A 21711-nucleotide genomic window follows, 5' to 3' on the forward strand; every position below is an offset into this window, starting at 1 on the left:
TGCCAAGAAATTAAGTGAGGTTTACGATTTTTATCAGATTTCCTTTGTAGGACTACAGATTAAAATATCACCCACATATTGAATTATAGTCCCTTGAGGCAAAGTGTTACCACGGAGGTCTTTGCTAAGTGCAACCTGGAGTAAGTGAGGACTGTCTCTAAATCCCTGTGGCAAGACTGTCCAAGCTCATTGAGCGGGTCTGAAGGGGAGGCCCACTCGAAGGCAAATAGGGGCTGTGTTTCCTCACTTAGAGGGATGCAAAGGAAGGTGTCTTTTATTTTTATTTTTATTTATTTTTATTTTTTTAAAGATTTTTATTTATTTATTTGAGAGAGAGAGAATGAGATAGAGAGAGAGAGCATGAGAGGGGAGAGGGTCAGAGGGAGAAGCAGGCTCCCCGCCGAGCAGGGAGCCCGATGCGGGGCTCGATCCCGGGACCTTGGGATCACGAACTGAGCTAAAGGCAGGTGCCTAACGACTGAGCCACCCAGGCGCCCCCAGAGCAGGATTTTCAACAGCTCTTTGAGTGACTTCCTGAATTTTGTTAAAATTTATACGTTTAGTAAAGTCTCTTTTCATTCCTTCTATCAGGCAGGTGACCCTATCCGTTCCTCTCTTCCCCGACTATCCTCTCGATAGTTCCAGTGTGGTTCCGTATTTGGGACAGCAGTACCCCCCCCCCCCCCGAATAATGCTCTCTCTGCCTTGTTGCCAGTTCATCAGCAAACTCTTGGATGCCTACCCCAGATACATTTCCCCCCGCCAGGGGTGCAGCAGCAAGTTAGTATGGTATATATATCTTGCCAGGTCAAATCAAACATAATGGATATTTGTTGAAAACCCTCAATAAATGGAGAAGGGTTTTCAGAATATCGTCCTAATTTTTTATTTGACCCAAGTCTGCCCTAGAGAATGGGACATGGACTCTAATAGTGCACATTTCTCCATTAACAAACTCCCTAAGAGGATATGATCCTGATTTGGGGGGAGCTCCGGGGAGATAAGGAGTCCCGCTCCTAGTGTGGTCGGCTGGGCTGGGTCTAGAAGGGCCGTCAGGCTTGTAAGGAGGAGAAGTGACAGGATCAATGTCTTCTTCATTTGGAGAGACCCGTGCTTCCTCCGACAACTTAGATTTAATAGGAGGAGGCCCGTTTAGACAATCATCATCCAATATATCAGGAGGGGGTTTGTTGGTCTGATTAGTGGCCAAACACATTCTGCAAGAAGGCCTTAGGTTGGGGTCCTGATCTAGAGCCAAGAAAGCCTGAACATAAGGTATCTCTGTCCATTTGCCCTATTTCTTGCAATAGAGATCTAACTGATAGATCATACTGAAGCTTAATGTCCCGTTAATGGGCCATTTTTCCTTGTCTCCTAAGGAGTACTGAGGCCATGCAGTGTTACAGAAGAAGATTAGTTTCTTTTTCCTTAAATCTTACAATCCAGGGGCGCTTGGGTGGCTCAGTCGTTAAGCGTCTACCTTCGGCTCAGGTCATGATCCCAGGGTCCTGGGATCGAGCCCCACTTCAGGCTCCCTGCTCAACGGGGACCCTGATTCTCCCTCTCCCCCTCCCCCTGCTTGTGTTCCCTCTCTTCGCTGTGTCTCTCTCTGTTCAAATAAATAAAAAATCTTTTAAAAAAATCTTACAATCCAAATTATTTCCAGTGGGTTAAAAGGCCATCCTGAGGGAGAGTCCCTGGGGACTGAAGAAGAATCTCCCATGCTCCTAGAAAAGGAGAGACAGTCAATTGCCAAGAAAAATCCCTCCACCCTGACTCCTGGGTGGTGTCCCATATGCTGGATATGTTAGAGGTTCCTGGAGTCAAGGTGACCTGAGGCGTCCCTCGAACAAAATCTCTATGATCACCGCCTGCCATAAAAGCCCTGTAGGAGGGAGGCCTGCCCTCCCCCCACTTCCCCATCGCCTACTAGGCTATGACATGTGCCGGCAGATGGACTGCCTTTGTCTTGCTGTGAAGGCCCCATTGTGCCTTCGCTTGTCTTGCCATGAAGGCCCTGCCATGAAGACCACAGAGAACCCGCCATTTTTAACCCATGGAACACCCTAAAAAAGTTGTACAAAAGGAAATTACTCAATTTTGTAACTTCAGTAGTTAGTAGAGGACATTGACAGAAAACAGTAAAGATAGAAATCCATCATGACCTAAGTGACATTCCAATGCATATAAACAGCCAACTTCCCTAGGAAACTTCCCCGATCGGGTTTTAATTCAATTGGTTTTGGCCGGCTCCCAGGGGAGGTCCCAAGCAAAAGCTAGACCCGGGATGTGGAGGGGATCACATTAGACCAATGAGGAGGAAACCTCACACGGAGTCTTAAGATTGGCAGCCGTGGGGCGCCTGGGTGGCTCAGTCGGTTAAGCGGCTGCCTTTGGCTCAGGTCATAATCCCAGGGTCCTGGGATCGAGCCCCGCATCGGGCTCCCTGCTTGGCGGGGAGCCTGCTTCTCCCTCTTCCTCTGCCTGCCTCTCTGCCTACTTGCTCTCTCTCTGTATCTCTCTACCAAATAAATAAATAAAATCTTTAAAAAAAAAAAAAGATTGGCTGCTGTCCTGGTGGCTTAGGTGGCCGTCCCATGCGCAAGACAGACTACTTTGTATAAGGATAGGAATAAAGAGAGGGCATCAAGATTCTGGGTCTTATTACCATTCTGGCCAGGGTACTAACTTCCAGCCAAAAGGCAGGATTTCTCCTCCCCATAGAGTAGCCACAGGCTGGAGGATTGCAGCCTGAGCAATTGGCATGAAAGTGTTCCAATAAGACCACACTCCGTGAAGAGCCCCCGGAATGAGAGTAAAGGAAGAGGAGAGAGAGTACTCACCAAGTTTACACCGAAGCTCAGGGTCCAGATGAAAAGACTCAAAGCTCCACGTTAGGGCACCCAAGGATATAGTTTTGGAATGCTGGTGAGGTCCAGAACTGACGGCCAAGAAAGAATTCTTGAGACGTCTTTGTTGCAAAAAGGTGATTTTATTAAAACACGGAGACAGGACCTGTAGGCAGAAGGAGCCGCACTTACGATTGTGCGGAGTGACTGATTATATACTTTTGAGTTTGTGGAGGGAGGGAAGGCAGAAGTAATGTAAATTTCTAAGGAATTTCTGTATGCTGAAAGCAGGTTCTACAGGACCTTGGAGATGTGGCTCTGGGCAAGATAAGTTGCTTTCAGTCTCTAATAGAACACCAACCTCAAGGCAGCGATGAGGAATGCCACACTCGGCATGTCTCAGGTATTTATCAGTGGGCTGCAAGTTGTAAGGAGATTTTTTTTTTAATGTTTTAAATTCAATTTAGTTAACATATACTATATTATTAGTTTCAGGGGTAGAATTTAGTGATTCATCAGTTGCATACAACACCCAGTGCTGATTACATCAAGTGCCCTCCCCAGTGCCCATCACCCAGTTACCCCATCCCCCACTCATCTCCCCTCCAGCAGCCCTCAGTCTGTTTCATAGAGTTCAGTGTCTCTTATGGCTTGCTTCCCTCTTTGTCTTCCTCTTATTTTTCCTTCCTTTTGCCTATGTTCTTCTGTTTTGTTTCTTAAATTCCACAGATCATATGGTATTTGTCTTTCTCTGACTGACTTATTTCGCTTAGCATAATACCCTCTGGTTCCATCTGCGTCATTGGAAATGGCAAGATTTCATTCTTTTTGATGGCTGAGTAGTACTCCATTGTGTGTGTGTGTGTGTGTGTGTGTGTGTGTGTGTGTGTGTGTGTATGACATCTTCTTTATCCATTCATCTGTCAATGGACATTGGGCTCTTTCCATAGTTTGGTTATTGTGGACATCGCTGCTATAAACATTGGGGTGCATGCGGCCTTTTGAATCACTATGTTTGTATCCCTTGGATAAATACCTAGTAGTGCAATTGCGGGGTCGTAAGGTATTTCTAAGGAGATTTAATTTAAGCTACATTTTGTTCTCCTCATCAAGCTGAAGCCTCTCTGCAGATGGCCTCCGAATCCTCCCTCTGGCCCCTAGCACCTCCTATTTCCAAATCCATGAGGACACGCCTTCTTGGCCCCTCAACCTCCTGAGATCTCACTATATAAATTCTCTAAACCCGAATTCCCCCTCTTCCCCTCAAAGCTGTCTCCATCTTGCAGCTTCTCCACTTCTGCCAGGGATGCTGGAATTCTCGGTCATCTTGGGCTTTCATACAAGCCAGGCCTTTCCACGGCCTGGCCAGTCACATATCTTTCACCTTGTAGCTCCCCAAACCACTGCTTCCTTCCTCACTTCATCTCCTTAGAGCTGATCTACCATCACCTTCCCCTTGGCCTTGCCTATGCCTGGGAGACCCTCTGCCCTGAGCTCAAGTCTCTTGTGCATGCCCTGGTTTTTAAAAATCATCCAAGGGCCACCTGGGTGGCTCAGTTGGTGAAGCGTCTGCCTTCAGCTCAGGTCACAATCCCAGGGTCTTGGGATCAAACCCCACATTGGGTTCCCTGCTCAGCAGGGAGTCTGCTTCTCTCCCTCTCCTTCTGCCCCTCCCCCACCTTGCACTCTCTCCCTCTCTCTCTCTCTCTCAAATAAATAAATCTTTTTAAAAAATGAAAATCATGCCAGTATACATAATGAGGTCAACCCAGCAAAGGGCCAGGGAAAACCAGAAGCTATGGCATCTTGGGAGCTCCTAAACTTCCCAGCACAAGCCAAAAAGCAAAAGGTTGGCTTCACATCTGCTCAGACCCTTAATCTTCTCCCAAATCCAAACACTCTGACAGTGTACAGAACTTAAACCCCTTCCTGAGCTGACTCCTCCGGAGTTTCAATTCTCTCATCTGAAAATTTAATCAAGTTATTGAAAGGATTGAATGGGGTAATACGTATAAAAGCCCTTAGCATACTTCCTGGGACCTCACTCAGGAAGTGGTGGCCACTGCCTTTACTGGAGACCCAAATACACCCCAGCCCCATCCACCAGCCCTTACACCCCATGCCTCAGCCTTGGAGACTCCTCTGCTGCAGGAAGGGCAGACATGGCTCCTCAGGAGTCATCAGCAAGGGGAAAGCGTGTGACAGAAAACACCTTTAATGTCAAGGGGAGATTGAGTACTACTTACATGGGAGGCAATACCAGGCAACAGGAGAAGCAGAAAAGCCTCAATTTCAGGAGCAGAGAACAGCCCTTTTCTCCCCAGAGCTGTGGTGCTGGCTGAAACTGGGCTGGCCTGTCCAGTTTAGACACAGGTTATGGGAAGAGTTTGGGGGTGGGGGTGGGGCGGCAGGTACTGCCTCCCATGGGAGGCGCTGGACATTTCTCCACCCTGGTGCTTTCAGGGGCCCAGCCCTGCCCAGCCTCCCTCCCTCTCACCTGAATTTACTACTGCTGACTGTGGTCAACCAGTAAGCCTCTGGCCTGGATGTGAGGGCAGGACAGGGATCACCCCTGGGTCAGAGACTTACACAGAGCATTTATTCGTGACTAGTTTTCTTTTGTTCATTTCAGGATTCAGTTTAATGATGTTATTCTAGTAGATATGAGTTGGGAGGAGCTTCAAACTACATCATGAAGAATATTCTACTTCACAACAGTTGATCTGCAAGTCTGGAAGGAATAGCCTGGGAGTGACACCTGGCTCCACAGTGATGGGAGATAACATTCCAACTGGCCTGGATCCATGTGCACACACACACACACACACACAGAGAAATAAGCCTTATTAAGATGCATTCTGCAGTAATAAACATGCTGTAGGGAGACTGGCACATATACAGACTGCAGGTGGGAATGTAATGGGAGGGGTTCAGAATATGTCATCCCAAAATATGCCACTTGGACATTGATTATTTTGAATTACAGGTACTTAAGAAATAGCCAGTACAAGAAAGATAATCCGATCCTCGTTGAACCTCCTGAAAGCAGCTAAATATCCAATGTGAAAGGTACCCTCCTTGTGCCAGGAAGGTAGAAAGCATTCTTATCACCAGCGACAGAGAATTTAGGGCCGAGAAGCCTGTATAAACAAACTTCGTTAAACTAACTCTTATATTCCTAGTTTTTCACCATCTACTACCCCTAGCCCCAACCCCTCTGTCTTGTCAATTCTTCACAAATTTCTTGTTTCTTTGTCTAAAAGATAAAAAGCCTCCTGCTCTGGTCACATCTTAGGGTCTTCGTTGTCTTGTGAAGACCTCCATGTTCATGTAAAACTTCAACCAAATTTGTGTGCTTTTCTCCTATTCATCTGTCAGGGGTCAGTTTAATCCTTAGGCCCAGCCAGAGACCCAAAGAGTAGAGGAGAATTTTCCCCTCCCTTACATTATTTAATACTTTCTGTATCAAAACTCTTAAAAGTATGAGTCCCCCAACAATTCTGCCATTTGGTTTCCCTTGAAATAATTAGAAAAGGAAACCGAGACTGTTCTGGACTGTTTATAATATCAAAAAACCACGAACAACCTGGAAGTCCAAAAATAGTTCAGTCTATGGGTAGAGTTCCTAGTTGCAAGCAACCAAAGCCATTTCTGACTGATCTAGGTGGGAAAGGGATTTATTAAAAGGAGATCCTATAGCTTTAGTTGTGCAGCCGGGAGTGCAGGGTACCTGGGCCATGGGCAGGACTAGTGCAGTGCACTTCCAACTGCAGCAGTGCCCAGCGCTAGTCATCACCAGCAGCTCCACGGCCTCGGGTTGCTCTAGCAATGCGCCATCTTGCTGAAGCGGCTGCCTCTACCAGAGTGCCTCGAGGGCCTCTCTGCTTTCGTGGTTGGGAACGTGGGGCGGATGCACGCAATGGGCAGACTCTGGATCCCATGCCTGTGCTCCACCATCAAGGGAGCCTAGGAACCAGTTGGGACTCTTGGTTTCTATAGAGGGAGGCTGGCTCTGCTTCTCCTTGCGATGGAAGGGAATTTGGATGCTGAGAGGCCAAAAAGATTGACAAATGTGCACCAGATTAGGAAAATAGATAAAATAAATGATGATACCTGAACAGAAGTGGGATGCTACTGCAAGGGAGCTGAATCTAAATCTATGAACTTGATTTCCCTCGCTGAACTTGATTCTTATCACAAGTGCCCATTCATTGGGGGTGGGAGAAACAGTGGTAAATTAATCTCAGAGAATTTGTGGTTCCCCTCCTGTGGGGTGTATCTAAATTCCGGGGGGCTTACCTAGAGTGACAGCAAACACTCTCTGCTCTAGATTTCCTATGCCGTTTGGGCAGTCTGTCGTCCCACCCACCAGTTTGGCTTGGGGTAGGGGGAATGGACACTCTCTCTTTGGTGTCCACAAACAGCTGTGCTCGGCCTTTCTCACCCTCCCTGTCGCTCTACTTGGCCCAAGTCTGGAAATATTAATCTGACCTCCAGCGCATGAACAAGACTTACTCAGACTCTTATATTCTTCCAAATCTATGGATTACGCCTGAGTTCCTTCTGCTCTCCCTGAGGGCTAGGCTTTGGAGACACTAAAGACAGAAATTAACTCCTTTTTTTCTCTGCTTTCTGCCTCTCTGGAGGCAGTGAATGATGAATACCCTAGCTGACTGAATGGAGAAAGAACCAAGGAAAAATGGAGAAATATCCCTCAGTAGACATTTCAAAATAGTATCCCTTCACACTCTGTACCTGGGTGATATCTTTTTCAGAAAGGTAAGGTCAGGGGTGTCTGGCTGGCTCAGTCGGTGGAGCATGTGACTCTTGATCTCAGGGTTTTAAGTTCAAGCCCCATGTTGGGGGAAGAAATCTCAAAAATAAGATCTTAAAAATAAATAAATAAAAATAAGTAACCAAAATATTGAAAGTAAAATATGATTTAAAAAAAGAAGGTAAAATCATGACACATAGTAATATAAAATGAAGACACGTTAAAAGTTTTATTTAACTCGGGGCGTCTGGGTGGCTCAGTGGTTAAGCGTCTGCCTTCGGCTCAGGTCATGATCCCAGCGGTCCTGGGATCGAGCCCCGCATCGGACTCCCTACTCGGTGGGAGGCCTGCTTCTCCCTCTCCCACTCCCCGTGCTTGTGTTCCCTCTCTCGCTGTGTCTCTCTCTGTCAAATAAATTAGTGAAGTCTTCAAAAAAAGTTTTAGGGGCACCTGGGTGGCTCAGTTGGTTAAGCGACTCCCTTCAGCTCAGGTCATGATCCTGGAGTCCCGGGATCGAGCCCCACATGGGGCTCCTCTCCCTCTGACCCTCCCCCCTCTCGTGTTCTCTCATTCTCTCTCTTTCTCAAATAAATAAATAAAATCTTTTAAAAAAATAAAAATAAAAATAAAGTTTTATTTAACTCATTTATTACCGAGAGAACCAGTAAGATATAAAAATTATTAACAAGGAGAATCCAAATAACAAATGCGTATATGAACACTCAGGATGCCGAGATGAATTTGCTAATCATAGAGGCAAGACTGGTCTCTTTCACTGGATGAAATTAATTGCATCTTTACTGGAGAAAATGTATTTATAAGTCTCTAAACAGGAATCATTTACAATTACCGTCAGTTCTCCACATTACCTTTTATTCTACAGAGTTACAAAATGATTAAAGATAACGAAAGGTACAGACACAGTAGAATCGGGTAAGCCCAGAAAGGTCCAAGCCTGGCTTTCCACAGAAAGAGTACTGTGTTAATTCCTAGGGTTGAGTACCACAACACTAAATGGGTATTATAAAACAATGGAAAAAAAAAAAAACAATGGAAATGGATATTCTCCCAGTTTTGGAAGCTAAAGGTCCAGATCAAGGTGTCTGCAGGGCTATGCTCTCTCTAAAGTTGCCAGCAAAGAATCCTTCCTTGCCTCTTCCAGCTTCTTGTGGTTCCTGGCAAGCCTTGGTGGTCATTGGCTTGTAGACATCACTCAGCCTCCATTGTCGCATGGCATTCTCCCTGTGTCTCTGGGTCTAAATTTCTCCCTTCTTATGAGGACACCAGTCATATTGGATTAAAGCCCACCCTAATGGCCTCATCTTAATTTGACCAAATCTGCAAAGTTCCTATTTCTCACCGTTCTGGAGACGGGAAATCCAAGATCAGTGTGCAAGTATGGTCATGGTCTGGTGAGGGCCTGCTTCCAGCTCTTCTAGGCCTCTTTTATAAGGTATTAATCTCATTCATGAAGGCTCTGGCCTTATGGCCTAATCACCTCCCAAAGACCACACATCCTAACACCATCACATTGGGCATGAGGATTTCAAAATATGATTTTGGGATGAACATTCAGCTGATAGCAGAGCCCAGTCTTAGGAGGGCCCTCACCCTTTCATGGGTTTTATCTCCAGGAACCCCACCAGGTGCTCATGGTAAAGACTAGAGAAGATCCCCTTTATGGTCCTGGCATGGTAACCACTTTGAAATAAGTCCAGAGGGTTCTCCATAATAAGGACCCTCAAGGGGGAACCTTATCAGAGCCTTCTCTTAGAGCCTTCTCTTCAGAGCCTGAAGGAAGAACAATTAGCCAGACCTGACCCTGTCTAGCCTCCGTGTCTGATGTAAGAGAAGGGAGAAAAAAGGCTGAGAAATGCTTTTAAAGGTCATAGCCCAGGGACACGGGGCTGCTAAAAAAATGAGATTTAATCATAAGATTATGGAACACTTCCCTTTCCAACACCTTTCCACTGTATCAACACTCCAGGATAAGTGGATCATAACTGGAAAAGCTGCAAATCACAAAGTCTGTTTAGGAAGAAGTTCTTAGGGAAACCCAAAGATAACAGAGGAAATAAAAACAAGGAAATTATAGGAAACAAGGCTATGGTACTCACAGCCATAGCAGTTATTAAATATAGCCCAGCTCCTGCCCAGATTAACACAAAGCCTTATACTAAAAACCTACTTACCTCAGTTTCTCTTACCCAATTCATCATGTCTGGCTTTTAGCAAAAATTTACAAGGCTTGTTAAAAAAGCATGAAAGAGGGGTGCCTGGCTGGCTCAATTGGAGCATGTGACTCTTGGTCTCGGGGTTGTGAGTTCGAGCCCCACATTGGGTGTAGAGATTACTTAAATAAATAAAACTTTTTTTAAAAAGCATGAAAGAATATCATCTGAGGAAACAAAGCAAGTATCAGAACTACACTCAGCTATGACATAGATGTGGAATGATAAGATAGGGAATTTAAAATAACAGTGATTGTTATGTTAGGACTCTAATGGAAAAAGTAGACAACATGCAAGAACAGATGGGTACTGTAAGCAGAGAGATGGAAACTCTAAGAATCAAAAAGAAGTACTAGGAAGAAAAAGTGTAACAGAAGTGAAGAATATCTCTGATGGGCTCATCAGCAGACCTAACACAGCTGAGGAAAAAATCAGTATGCTTGAAAATATGCCAATAGCAATTTCTCAAACTAAATGCAAAGAGAAAAAAAAAGAAAAAACAAAACAGAATATGCAAGCATGTGGGACAATTCAAGTGCTCTGAGACTCTGTAACTTTGAACAGCAGGGCACATGGCTATCTGGGTCCCTCATAGCACACCCACGTGGGGCTTTTCATTGGGAAGGTAAGGAGACAAATTCATCAAAGTCTACAGAATCACCAAGCTGGATGGGATGGCCACCACTCTGAAAATTACACTATGAATCCCCAAAACCCACTATAGATTTGAGAAAAGGGCAAATGTAAATAGAATAATGTTCAATAACAAGCAGTGTGGACTAAATGAACAAATATGGATCCTGGAGTCAGACCTGGGTTTTGATGTGGCTCTGCCCCTTGGAGTTGATTGACCTTGGGCAAGTTACTTACCTTTGAGATCCTGTTTCCCTCTTTCATAAAGCGGGTATCATGATACCTTTCTCACAGGTCTGCTACAGGGATTAAACGAATCATGTACATAAAGTATGCAGGAAATGCTTAATAAATACTTGCTTTAATTCTTATTGAGATAAGTTCGGACTAATGCAACTAAAGGAAAAAATTAGCTGAACAGTAGGGCTGGCTTCATAAAATAACATCAGAAAAAATCAGGTAAAGGCAGTGATGGGTCTTTTTTAGTGTTGTATTTCTTTGGACTCATTTTATAAATGAAAATCCAACTTGGTAGCAGGGTGAGGGGATTCTTTTTTTTTTTTTTTAAAGATTTTATTTATTTGACAGAGACACAGCAAGAGAGGGAACACAAGCAGGGGGAGTGGGAGAGGGAGAAGCAGGCCTCCCGCAGAGCAGGGAACCCGATGCGGGGCTAGATCCCAGGACCCTGGGACCATGACCTGAGCTGAAGTCAGGCGCCCCAGGGTGAGGGGATTCTTTCCAATATTCTCAGCTCTTAGACACTCATCAGGTGTTTAATAAAGCATTGTGCTATGGAGTGTGACAGGTGGGGAACAAAAAGATGATTAAAGATCTGGTTCTTAGAGTAACTGTTTTGTTCTCTGAAGGTGGTTCTATATATTTAAGTTGTTCCTTGTTTTCACTATTATTCTTGCTAATGCCCAGATGAAGTTGATTTGTTAAGGGAGAATATGGCTTAAAACAAAACCTTCTTATCCTTATCTGTGTAATGTTGGCATTGTGAGACCATGCAGTTCATAGGTTCCTTTGGGCTTGAAGACTCTCTGTATGCTGGTGTGAAATAAATGTAAATTTCACATTGTAGATTTCTGCTATGGGGCTAGGGTAGCTGGAGTCACCCAGGGATTCTTGCTTTATGTTGGCTTGTGGCTATTCTCGTTCCAAGGCAAGATACACTTTTATTTTAAAATTAAACTTTGAAATTTAAAAATAAAAGCAGAAAAAAATGTTTCCTAGGCCAAAAGGAATGATTTAAATTTTTGGAGAGCTCATCAGCATTTCAAGAGTAGTGATAAGCCACTGGAATTTACTTTGATGTTTTCCTCTCAAGCACAGCCACCCCAGCCTCCTGGGGTCCTCTCCCTTGTGTCTAACTGTTGGGCTGGGTGGCCACAGCTCTGGAATCTGACACTCTCTTAGTCTTATTCTCCACTGCCCTTGTTTGTGTTTCTGTTTAGCCCTATGCCTTTTTTTTTATTATTATTATTTTAAAGATTTTATTTTTAAGTGACTTCTATGCCCAACATGGGGCTCAAACCCACAACCCTGAGATCAAAAGTCGCACGCTCTACCAACTAAGCCATCCGGGCACCCCTAGCTTTATGCCTTTAGATCTTCTACAGGCCTCCTCTCTTGTCTTTCTCTCAATATCCATTTGTCCATCTCCCTGACTCCTTTTTGGTTCCTGCCCCGTGGCACTGACCTGAATATAGAAGTTTGACTTCTGGTTCACTATTGTTTTAAAGGCTAGGTAGACTTCACAATATGTTCTCCACGCTAGGGTTGTCATTGACTTATGGGGAGGGCAAAAACAGAAGGCCGAGGAAGAAATCTAATACAAACCACCTCAGGAATGTTGGAGAACATCCTTTCTCTGAGGACACCTTGAGGAGTAACTGGCTGAAACTGCAGAGGAAGGAACATGACTCCTTGAGAGTCATTCATGGGCATCACAGCCCCTGCACTGGAAAGTCAGCCTTCTGGAAGACTTGTAGGGTAGGCCATGCTGGGGCAGGAAGAGCTCTGCTCTGCATCAGGTAGATGTGGTTTGGAGCCCTGGTAATGCCACTGTAGCAGGGTGACTTTCTGGACTTTCTTCTTGACCTCTCTAAGTCTGGACCTCCTCATCTATAAGAAATGAGCAAGGCTATCTGCCATGTGGCGTTGTAAGGATCCAATGTGTTCCCGAAACACCCTACTAGTCCTACGCCCCTTCTCCCCTTATGATACCCCTTCACTTGCCCAATATTCAGAAGCTTGTTGGTAAGGCGATTTGGAACCCCAAACACATTTACTGATAAAAGCCAGCAGCCCTCAGCTTTAAGAAGTCTGGCCCCAACACCAGCCTATCTACTATCCTTTTTCTCTTCCCACACCCCCATTCATGGACTTGACTTTCAAGTCATGATGGGTTCCTTTGCTGCCTGCCAAACACTTCCCAGCTTCCCTACCCACAGACTTTTACTCCTTCATCCTAGAATCCAGCAGGGGCGCCTGGGTGGCTCAGTCAGTTGAGGGTCTGCCTTCAGCTCAGGTCACGGTCCCAGGGTCCTGGGATTGAGCCCTGCATTGGGCTCCCTGCTCCGCGGGAGGCCGGCTTCTCCCTCTCCCACTCCCGCTACTTGTGTGCCCTTTTCACTGTCTCTCTCTGTCAAATAAATAAATAAATAAAAATCTTAAAAAAAAAGGAATCATGCAGCAAATCAATATCCAGGTGAAATCCAAATCAAGCCCCTCTGTTCCATTGTAATCTGTTTTAGAACTGACTTCTCTCTCATCTGAATTCCTTTTCTACTTCATCTAAGCTGGTCATATGAACTTTATAAAAATCACAACAAACTTTTTTGTAGCTGTTATAATGAGAACATCTTTTTTTTTTTTTTTTTTTTTTTAGAGAGCGCGCGCACACGTGACCGGGGGTTGGGGTGGAGGGCAGCAGAGGGAGAGAGAATCTTAGGCAGGTTCCATGCCCAGTGTAGAGCCAGAGGTTGGGCTCCATCTCACAACCCTGAGATCATGACCTGAGCCGAAATCAAGATTTGGACACTTAACCAACTAAGCCACCTAGGTGTCCCAGCAATGTCATATTCTTATATCTCCTCACACTGTTCCATAACCATTTGTTGTTGAATAAATGAACCATCACAGCTCCATTTGTTGGTGTGTGCTATATGCCAGGCAGTGTGCTATGCCCTTTATAGGTATTTCCTTATGTAATCATCAAGGCAAAGTTTTTTAAAAATGTACTATGATCTTCACGTTCTGTAGGGAGCTAAGGCTCAGATGGCATAAGTAACTTTCCCAACATCAATTATCCAGAAAGTAGAGCAATGATTCCAACGTAGGGATGTATGACTCCATGCCCTATGCCCTTTCTATTTCCCAGGAGAGATAACCTAGATTGAACGTAAATGAATAAAGCTAAAATCACGTACTGGGGACATTTGCAGTCTCAGGTTTGGGTACGATTTTCATCAATGTCCCAGGCAGACAGATGACCTCAAAGCTGCTCTTTTACCAGGCGAGGCAGGCCCAGGAAAGCAGAGTCCAAATTTGAGGTCCACTAAATGCTGCAGAAAACGTTTCCTCCACTAGAGGACTCCCTTCCCCTTAGGCAAAAAGTGCAGCTTCCAAGGAAGGTGGTAGCCAGGGATCCAGGTATTGCCAGCCTGTAGGGGGCTTCACTCCACCTCCCTGAGGCTCAATCCATTTTGCCTAAATCCCTGGGTCCCTGCAGAGCCCGGCCAGCCTGTGAACCCCTAGGGCAATGCCGCAAGCTGGAGCAGTGGGAGGGACAAGCCCCTTCCCCACCCCCCAAGTTTTCACAGCCACATCCTGCGCTCCCTGGATCAGGGATACTTTGGTACAGGCCCCAGGCTCATTTTGGGGGCTCCTTGCATAAGCTCAGGATGTGTGGGGCAGGGGGCAGAATAGTAAACCCTCCTCCCTGGAGAAGCAGAGACTGCACGTTGGTAATCCAGTAGTGCATTCCCCAAATGCCGGCCTGACCCGCTTCAGACCCTGAGTCCACTGCAAAGGATGGCCGTGAAAGTGGTCCATGGACACCTCACTTTGGCAGGCTCTGCGGGCCTGCCGCCCCAGTAGGTTTTGCTGAGAAGAGGAGGGGGGCACCCTGGGGAGTAGTGAAGCACCATTTTGGTTGAAAATAACTTGTAGAGAGGTGTGAACTACCTCTCTGGCCCTCTCCCGAGGCGGCTGGGAACTCCCTCACCTTCACCCCTTCTCTCAACCTGGGAAGAGAGGGGTTTCTTCAGTAACCCATTAGAGTTTCCTGGAGGGACCCTTGGGATGGGGTTGGAGCTGAGGATCCAATGGTGCATTTTAATCAGTAGGAACGCCTTTGAAGTGACATTTAGTGAAAAGAGGCAAATTACTAAACCATATCTGAGCTATTATTACCTCTACATAAAATAAAAGATTAAAGACTTGAGAGGGGTTTAGGTAGGTGGTACAAAGGCCGGATGATCCTCCCTCTCTTTTTTTAGATTTGTTGATTTAGTTAAATTACATGTTTAAAACGTGAAGACAAAAAGGTGAGTGTAAGTTGAGTTATAAAACATTTCCAGAGACTTCGCCAGGTCCTGAAAGGTGGTGTCAGAAATAGGACAGGCAGCTGGATCTGAGAGCTCGGGATGGAGAAGCTCTAGCTCAGAGCAGCCCAGAGAAGGAACTCCGAGTTCGAGCCCCCAAGAGGGGACAGATGCGAACTTAGTTGGCCCTGAGTGGCCGTCCACTATGTACTGTACGTCAGAACATTTTGCTACAACGACCACCCCGCCCTCTCCATCCTGCGGTCCCGCTGAGCGCCCACTTCAAAGGCGTCGTACTGGATCTCGGAGGGAACCAGGCGGCAAAGGGCAGGCCCGGCAGCCGCCGGGTGAGGCGGCCGGGGCATTGTTTCAGCCCCTCGGGTGGGGTCCTGCAGGGGGAGGGGAGGTGGTGTGTCCTCGGGACCCGCCCCGTAGCCCTCCCAGGGGACTCGTGCATCAGCGCGTCCCAGCGCTGGGGCTTTGTGAAGTGTCGTCAGTCACCATGGAAACCCAAAGGAACGCGGAGAGGGGCGCTAGGGGGTCGGCGAGTTCTCGGGCCTCACTCTCCTTTCCCTCTCGGACCCCGGCCCTGCAGCAGGGCCTGTCGGGAGTTGTAGTCCCAAGGCGGCGGCCGCGCGCGGCGGCGAAGATGCGGGGCACCGCCTGTCCCCGCCTCCCCCTAACCTGCTAGCGCGAGGTGGGGAGCATTGGGGAGGAGGCGTCGGGTCGGTGATTGGCCGAGGCCGCCTCCAGCCCCCACCCACGTCCCCTCCCCAGCTCCGGGCTTCCGACTCCAGCGCCCCGCGCGCCAAGGCGGCGATCGAGCGAGCGCGCGTGCAGCCGCCGCCGCCCCGAGCACCCGCAGCTCCCGCGCCGCGGCGAGACCGAGGAGAGACGGACCGACCGACGGACCCTCGCAGCCGCAGCATCCCGGAGGAGTGCGTGATGGCGGGGCGGGCGGTGGGCTTATTCTCTCCGGGCTGGGACATCCTTCTCACGGCCTCTGTTTCTCTGGGAGGCGCACAAAAGGGCTGGGATAGGGGTGCGCCCAGGGGCCCGGCCGCAGGGGACGCAGCGGGAGGTGTGGTTTGGGATTGGGGCGGCCATCGGGGCTAAACTGGGGCCCGAATCGGGTGCTCTTTGTACGCCCACAGAGCGCCGTGCAGGGCCTTGCTCATAGTAGGCGTTTCATGTGTGCTCGTGGGATTGCAAAGAACTGGGGTGAGGAGACGGCTTGGTCGAAGGGGGTTCACTCTTGGCACACAGTAGGCGCCCAGCCTTGCTCGTCGAGGGGCAGTGAATGGCTGGAAGGCTGGGCGGGGGCTTCTCTGGCTACCGGCCCGTTCTGCCCGAGTCCCTAGGTCGTCGCTGCCTCTGGCCCCCCACTACCACCCGTACACACACCCTGTGTCCATCTCGCCTCCGGGCTGGGGTTTACCCAGCCTGGACCGGACCCGACGGCCCGTTCCACCCGTCTGGCTAACGCAGCGGTCGCCTAAGGACGACTCGCCTGCCGCCTCCGAGGCACCTGCCTGAACCACAAAGGCCGCCTGTGGCTGCCCGGCCCAGAGCGAACGCTGAGCTGGGTCCCTTCGCTGGAGCCCAGTGCGGGAGCTCTTCCCGCAGCATCGATCTTGGCGGGCGACAGACACCGACGCCCCAGGCTTGGGGAGGGGCAAGAGCCCGAGCCAGAGAGAAGCTGGGATGGGGAGAGGTGGACGCGAGGCCTCCGTCTGAGCAAAGATGGGGAGATGGGGAAGCTGGGTGGGGACCGGTGGACTGGGGGTCTGGGTGGAGGGGAAAGTGGAGACCAGGGTTGGGGAGGAAAGAGAGGGGGCAGGGGGTGGGCCTGAAGAGGGAGAGGAGTGAGGTGCAGGTGGCGCGAGGCGGGGCGAGTCTGGGGCTGATGAAGAATGAGGATGGGAGGAGAGATGCTGGAGGGTGGAGACCGCCGGGGTTTGAGGAGGGTAGATGCCTGGGAGGAGGAGACCCGCGCGGGCCGGGGGAGGGACTCTCTGGGGAGGGAGGGCTCCCAGGGGAGGATGGTCTCCGGTGCAGGGAGGGGCAGGCGTCTGGGAGACAGGTCTCGGGCCTGAAGACCCTCGGCTCGCGACGTGGAGCCTGGCGGTCCAGGTGGTCAGCTGGGCGTGGCCCTTGGGCAGACGACAGACCCGGGATGGCGGATCGCAGACTGGGCTGAGCTGTCCCCACCAGGAGCTTTGTCTCCCAGTCTGACACAGCCCGTAGGGACTCGCTTCAGGTTTTGCGATAATCCGCAGCGCCGCAGGCACACCCCTTTCTTCTCGGAGCTGAAAGGCTAGGTCCAGTGGCAGATGCTGGCTGGGAGGCGGGATGGGGAACGTCTCCCGCCGGAGAGACCGGGAGAACAATAGCCGGCACTGGTATCCACCCGACCCCGAACTAGGCCCTCCCCCTCCCAGAACTCAAGTGTGCAGTTTTCTGGTGCAGAAATGCTCCCGTAGAAATCTCAGGGCATGCTCTCGTCTTTTGGGGTTTGTGTTGGGGCATCAAGCCCCGCTGTTAATTCCCTGGTGTGAGTCGCAGGACCCCCCAGACTGGAGGGCGGGCAGAAAGCCCCACCACCGGCTTTGGTGCTTGCTGGCCTCGGCGCCCGCCGCCTGCCCCCTTGCTGGTTGACCAGTAGCCCAGACGTGGCGTGGTGGCCTGCTATGATCTGGAGGTTGTCTCAGTGCAAAGCGAGCCCCCTGAGCAGTCGGCTTTGTCTGCGGAGACTGGCCACGTCTAAGGTCTGTGTGTTCATAGAGGGAGCAGTCAGGGTTGGTGCGGGGATTGTGTGCCAAAATCCAGAGAAGTGGTTTTGGAGATTACCTGCCAAGGGTGCGGCTCCTGGCTCTTAGAGCCTGCAGCCGGGGGACCAAAGCTTCCCATTGCCATTGACCACACCCAAGCCAGTGTGTCCATCCTTTGCAGATTTTGCCCATATTGTCTGCTGACCTAAGACGGGGATGGCTCTGTGATGGGAGGTGGCTGCTTGCCCATGGGAAAGAAGATGAACAGAAATGGAAGCACAAAACAGGGATTCAGCAGAGCTTTCCATGCACTTGTAGTCTTGCTGGCTGTGTATGCATCTTTCATGTCGGGCTGCAGCATCTTGACATGTGAAAGGACTGCCCAATCCTAAAATTCTGGTTTAGAGGTTTTCTTTGATCATTGTTTAGTTTATATTAAAGGTGACTCTTTAGCATAAGGTTTATATTTTTAAATTGCCATTCATTTAACAAAAAAGTGAGGAGGGAGGGCAAGGCAGAAGCATTTTTATTCCAAGAGCAAAGGAAGCGTGGATAAAAGACAGAGCATCACAGGACTAATCATTGTGACTTACATTTGCCATTAAGTTAACCAATGAGCCTTTGGCTCTCTCTAGCCTTGAAACCCAGGATTTTCTTTCTTAACCAGGTTGATGCATAAGATTGATGCATAAGACTGTGATGTCACTGTTGGCTCTTGCCCAGAACGTTCGATAGTTGCCAGCCTGAAGGCCTTCTATCTGGGCTATACCAAGTGGTCATAGGAAAGCAAGTAGACTATATCTTGCTGGTTTTCAAGGATGGTGTTTTGAGGCAGTGCCTCTCAGAATTTACAAAACTTGTCTGAGAGGATTAGCTGGAATGTTGTTCATTGGATGTTTTAAGCTAAGTTAATAGACTAGACCTATCTATTCTACAGTAGATGCAAACCAGGAATCTCAATATTAGAAAACATAAAATCTGACATGAAGGTTTTTTCTTATGAAAAAGCTCCAGTAGGAAATGTTTTTCTGTCATTACCCAAGGGGAAAAGTTTCAGGAGGGAATGTTTTGTTGGTTTATTCTTTTTGAAAGAATTTTATGGATTTGTTTATGGTTGTAATCCTGTCAAGCACTGTGTGAACATCCAACCCAATATTTTCCTCCTGGGGAGTCCATAGATGAGGAATGCCAGTATGACCAGCCCATTTCTACAGGGAAGATGGAGAGAAAGCAGCATCTCCCTCCTGCCTCCTATGAAAATGTCTGGGAGACAGAGCCCAGAAGGGAGAGGCAGGTGACCCCAGAATAATTCTGGAAGTGCCATTGTTAACTCCCATCTCCCTGACCTTGGGGACCTCAGCTAGGGATATATAAGATGTTCATAGGGGGCACTTGGTGGCTCAGTTGGTTGAGCGTCCGACTTCTGGTTTTGCTCAGGTCGTGATCTCCAGTCCGTCATGGGATCGAGCCCAGCATTGGGCTCCATGCTCAGCACGAGTCTGCTTGAGATTCATTTTTTTTTTTTTAAGATTTTTTATTTATTGAGAGAGAATGATAGAGAGAGAGCATGAGAGGGAGGAGAGTCAGAGGGAGAAGCAGACTCCCTGCCGAGCAGGGAGCCCGACGCGGGACTCGATCCCGGGACTCTAGGATCATGACCTGAGCCAAAGGCAGTCGCTTAACCAACTGAGCCACCCAGGTGCCCTGCTTGAGATTCTTTTCCCTACCCTCTTCCTCCCCCTCTGCTCCATCTCCCTGCTTGTGCGTGCATGCTCTCTCTCTCTTTAAAATAAATAAATAAAATCTTAAAAAAAAAAAAAGCTGCTCATAGGACATGAAGACCTGGCTGTTTTGAGCATAGCCTCTCCAAGATAGAGATATAAGCCAGGATAGTTTCAATATGCTGGATGCACTGGGCATTTCCACCAATGGGAACAGCAAGGCATGCAGCAAGGCTAGTGTACGTGATTGGCCACAGTTAAGTCTGGGGACTTGGTGTAGGCTTCATCTGTGCTACGTCCACCTCTCTCTGTTCTTCTACCATGGATATCTAGGAATTTTCCCTCCTTCATAACAGCTCCTCTGACCCAGGAGTCAGCATAATCCTACATTAGCTCCAGGGAACTATAGGCCAAAGGCTATCACAACTGGACACCTCTCTGGGGTAAATTAGGATTCAGATAATTATACAGAGCCAGAGAAGTCGGTATTATTAGAAAACAATATCTAAGACCCCAGGGTGTCTGGCTGGCTCGGTCAATAGAGCATGCGACTCTTGACCTTGGGGTGATGAGTTTTGGGTATAGAGATTACATTTAAAAAAAAAATCTAAGATTCTATCTTTCTGGTGTAAAAATTAACCAAATTCTGATAGAATCTGATCCTGTTCTTTTTTGTTTTCTGAACTATAAGAAAAGAATTTCAGAAAAGTCTTCTAAGACTTAGTTCACAGGATCGTATAGGAGAACAATAATACGGAAAATCTTTGTCAGTGTGAAAAACTACAGGAAGAAGTTGGCGTACTGTGAAATCAGATGAGAATAACAAGGTGTTTGATTTTATTGCACTGCTAGTGAATAAATGAGAAAAAATTTTGGGGTCTCTTTGCTTTAAGTTTTTTTTTAATTTATTTCAGAGAGAGCTTCAGCTTGAGTGGGGGGAGGGGCAGAGGGAGAGAATCTCAAGCAGACTCTGTGCTGAGCGCGGAGCCCCAGGTTGGGCGGATCTCACAACCCTGAATTCATGACCTGAGCCGAAACCAAGAGTTGGACACTCAACCGACTGAGCCACCCAGGCGCCCCTGCCTTAAATTTTTTATATACAGATTAAAGAAAGGTTCAAATACTGTGGTAGGAATCTTTAATGAAATTTGATATTTGTGTATAAAGCGGGCACATTATATACTTTAACAAGAGAAATTCATGAAGGAATATTGTTCATGATTTCTTTTATTTCAGTCTTTGAAACTCATTTAACTTAAAAGAAATAAATTTAACTGTAGAATCCCCCGAGCCCTCATGCCCTGCCATTTTTAAAAAAGATTGTATTTATTTATTTGAGAGAGAAAGAGTGTGTACATTCATAGGAGCCGGGAGGAGCGGGGGAGGGACAAGCAGACTCCCCACTGAGCATGGAGCCTCGAAGCCAGGCTCGATCCCAGGACTCAGATCATGACCTGAACAGAAGTCAGCCGTTTAACCAACTGGACTACCCAGGTGCCCCCCTCATGCCCTCCTATCAATCAGCCTAGTGCACCCTCTCCTCACAATCCAGACTTAGAGGCAATGTGCACAAGAGGGAGAGCCTGGGCCTGAGCCAGAAAGCCAGGGGTCAGATCCCCACTCTGCCACTTTCTGTCTGTCTATCCTTGGGCGAATTAGTTTTCTCTTGGGGACTCAGTTTATCCATCTGTACGATGAGGATTATATGAGTTACTGTTTATATAGCATTGAGAGTAGTGCCTGGCACCTAGTAAGCACTCAGCAAATGTTAGTTATCACCACCGTTACAATCTCCCCCAGAATATGCTCACAAGAACAACATTTGGATTCCCTATTTAATCTTTTTTTCTGATTTTTTTTTTTAAGTAATCTCTGTGCCCAGTGTGGGGCTCAACTCGCAACCCTGAGATCAAGAGTTGCACACTCTAGTGACTGAGGCAGCCAGGTGCCCCTTTTTTTGTTAATTTTTTTCTCCATTTAATCCTTAATTGCAACAGAAAAAATGATTAGGACCCCTTTATGAACTCCCACCCTTGCAAATAGTAGGAATAGCTCTGTGCTGAGTCTGAGCCTCTTTAAGCACAGCTGTTGTCAGCAGCTGAGAACTTGCAGTGAAGAATGTTCCAGAAGTGCTCTGATTCCAGCTTTGCCAAATCATCACCATGTGTGGAGCTAACCT

General features: G+C 47.8%; 2 protein-coding genes and 1 non-coding gene across 5 annotated transcripts in view; 2 read left to right on the plus strand and 1 right to left on the minus strand.

Annotated features, from left to right (window-relative positions):
• CENPA (centromere protein A) overlaps positions 1 to 21711 on the plus strand; it is a 77431-nt gene that overhangs the window by 28710 nt on the left and 27010 nt on the right. The window lies entirely within an intron of this gene.
• Positions 12007 to 12079, minus strand: TRNAK-UUU (transfer RNA lysine (anticodon UUU)). Its single transcript has one exon. It is a non-coding gene; the product is annotated as a tRNA-Lys (tRNA).
• DPYSL5 (dihydropyrimidinase like 5) overlaps positions 15602 to 21711 on the plus strand; it is a 93927-nt gene continuing 87817 nt past the window's right edge. For 2 of the 3 annotated variants that reach the window (XM_073897127.1, XM_073897126.1), the window contains exon 1: positions 15602 to 15978. The gene's annotated coding sequence lies outside the window, so the exon portion shown is untranslated. The remainder of the gene's footprint in view (positions 15979 to 21711) is intronic. The other variant, XM_025867591.2, reaches the window with a different exon arrangement.

Source organism: Callorhinus ursinus, unplaced genomic scaffold (genome assembly GCF_003265705.2).
Source record: "Callorhinus ursinus isolate GAN/ISIS: 27379988/994484 unplaced genomic scaffold, GSC_fseal_2.0 scaffold10, whole genome shotgun sequence".
NCBI classification, from domain to species: Eukaryota; Metazoa; Chordata; class Mammalia; order Carnivora; family Otariidae; genus Callorhinus; species Callorhinus ursinus.